This window comes from Gossypium arboreum, chromosome 6 (genome assembly GCF_025698485.1).
Source record: "Gossypium arboreum isolate Shixiya-1 chromosome 6, ASM2569848v2, whole genome shotgun sequence".
Classification (NCBI taxonomy): domain Eukaryota; kingdom Viridiplantae; phylum Streptophyta; class Magnoliopsida; order Malvales; family Malvaceae; genus Gossypium; species Gossypium arboreum.
Genome location: NC_069075.1, coordinates 38,722,984 through 38,726,069, shown reverse-complemented (window position 1 = coordinate 38,726,069; position 3,086 = coordinate 38,722,984).

Here is a 3,086-nt window from a genome sequence, read left to right as displayed (position 1 = left end):
AAATATCTAATAATACACACCTTTCACATTTGGTCGTTCGGCCACAATATACGCACATCGCCTACATATTTCACACTAGCCATTTGGTTTTACCACATATACATATCTCATACATAGTTCACACTAGCCATTCGGCTTTACCACATATACATATCTCATATATATATTTCACATTGACCATTCGGCTTTACCACATATGCATATATCATACATATTTCACATTAGCCATTCGGCCTTATCACATATATGGATGTTCATATTCATCACATTGGCCATTCGGCCTTATCACACATATGCATGTTCACATTCATCACATTGGCCATTCGGCCTTATCACACATATGCATGTTCACATTCATCACATTGGCCATTCGGCCTTATCACACATATGCATGTTCACAATCATCACATTGGCCATTCGGCCTTATCTCATATACACACAATCACATAAAATCCTAAATCAAAATATAAATTTTCATGTATTCACATCACAATTATCCAAATATACTTCACATACCACATATACTATCATGTATACACTTTGTTTTGGCCGAATCTACATCAATCATTTTCCAATAAATAATTCAATTTCACGCCATACTATCATTTCATATTCGAATACTCATAAACTTACAATTTCACAAATTTTAATATCAAAGATCCATCTAACACTCATATATCATTTTACAATATCACGATTTAGAATTCACGTATGGGTTTAATCAATAGCTTGTGAGCAGCTAAAACAAGTTTTATCCATGTTTACAACAAAATCACATATTCACTACGAGCTGTTTTCCTGAGCGATAGTCACTAAATTATTTATAACTGGAGTTACAAAACTCGAAATCACTTGCCATTAATTTTCCCTGAATATAGACTCGTATATCTTCCTTCCATAAAATTTCCAGAATTTTAGGTTTGGCCAATCAATACCAGATTTTTCTTAAAGTTTCCCCTGTTTCACAGTTTGACTAATCTGACCACTCTTCACTACGAATCAAATTTTTCATTGTACAGAATTCAAAAAGTGTTCTATTTGATTTCATTTGAAACTAGACTCATTAAGGAGTATAAGCATATAAATTTTATCTTATAAACATTTTTGTAAAAATTATAATGATTTTCTAAAAACAGAACAGGGGATTTCGGAGTCATTCTGACACTGTCCCACACAACTTTAAATATCTCTTTATAGGAAATTTCTTTGCTTACACAATCTATTTTATAAGAAACTAGACTAACTAAGCTTTGATTACATATTTTATTCAGCCTATAATTCCACACCAACAATTTATAGTGATTTTCTAAAATCACGTTACTGCTTCTGTCCAAAGCAAATTATTACCATTTGCTCTTAAATTTCCAAGTCCAAACACTTATGAACTTACCATTTGAGTTTAAGACATATCATGGCCACATCATATCTTATTAAATCAACTCATTATGTCCTATTATGATTGAATTTACTCAATGTTTAATCACTTAAAACTTACCTCGGAAGTGGTCGACGATTAGATATCCACGTCTATTCGTTTACTTTCTCTTTTCCCCTATCCGACTTTGATCCTCTAAGCTCTTGAGCTTAACCTAGATACAAGTATGGCCGAACCTCTTCCTAATCCTCTTCCAAGCCGAACATGAAGCAAGAGAGCTCCTTCCTTCTTCCTTCCTCCTTAGAACTTTCGGCCAAAAAAGAATGTAAAAGGATGGACACTTTTTTTTTTCTTTGTTTTCATCATTTTCCCTTCCATTATTTTATTACCATGCTCCTTATTTTATCATTCCTCCCATGAAACACCAACATAACATGTTTATGACATGTTTTACCCATCACACTTTGTCCACCCTATTTGTCATGGCGGCCACTACTAATTAGGGGAAATTGACATGCAAGTCCACCCTTTTATTACATGCACTAATAGATCCTTATGTTTTGACCTATCACATTTCAAAAGTGTCACACATAAGTCCTATTGACTAAATTCACATGCAATTTACTAAATCGAAGCTTAAAACTTTCACACATTCATATTCACATATTTTAGACAATAAATATCATATTCAAATAACTTTAAAATATTTTTTGACTCGGATTCGTGGTCTCGAAACCACCGTTTCGATTAGGATCTAAATTGGGTTGTTACATTTTCTACCATTAAACATCAAAACACATGCATGTCATACATGGGAAAATCTTTTAACATGAACCCTACTTCAAAATAGTGGTAGAAATGGGAAGATCGGGTGATTACGACTTCAAAAATGTAAAGAACATTAAAAATAGAGCTAGGATGCAATTACTATCAAGCTTGAAAGTGACAAAACCCCAGCTATGGAGTCCCTTATGAAATTTGGTGATGGGTTGAAGGAGATGGACAAATTTTGGCTTTGTTTTCCCCTTTTTTTTCTTTTATTTACCAAATAACCAAAATGCCCTTTTAGCCTTTCCTTGAAATTTTATCTCTCCATGTCCATTTTTGTCCACTAACTTAACAAATGGTTTAATTACCATATAAGGACCTCTAATTTAAAATCTCATAGCAATTGGACACCTTTAACATGTAAAACTCAACTCTTGCACTTTTTACAATTTAGTCCTTTTGACTAAACGGAGTGTCCAAACGTCAAAAATTTTTAACGGAATTTTCACGAAATCATTTCGTGAAACTATAGACCATAAAAATATAATAAAAACAAGTTTTACTATGTTATTTTCGTGGTCTCAAAACCACTGTTCCGACTAGCCCCAAAAGTTAGGCTGTTACAACTCTCCCCCTTTAGGGATTTTCGTCCTCGAAAATCTTACCAGAAAAGAGGTTTGGGTACTGTTTTCTCATAGCCTCCTCAGGTTCCCACGTAGCTTATTCAACACCGTGCCTTTTCCACAAAACCTTCACTAGAACTATACTTTTATTTCTCAACTGTTTAACTTCCCGGGATAAAATCCTAATCGGATCCTCGCCATACGTCATATCTTGTCGAATCTCAATCTCCGTTGGAGAAATCACATGTGAAGGATCAGATATGTCACTAGCCCTATTCTTTCAATAATCTCATACGGCCGAATAAAACGTGGACTCAATT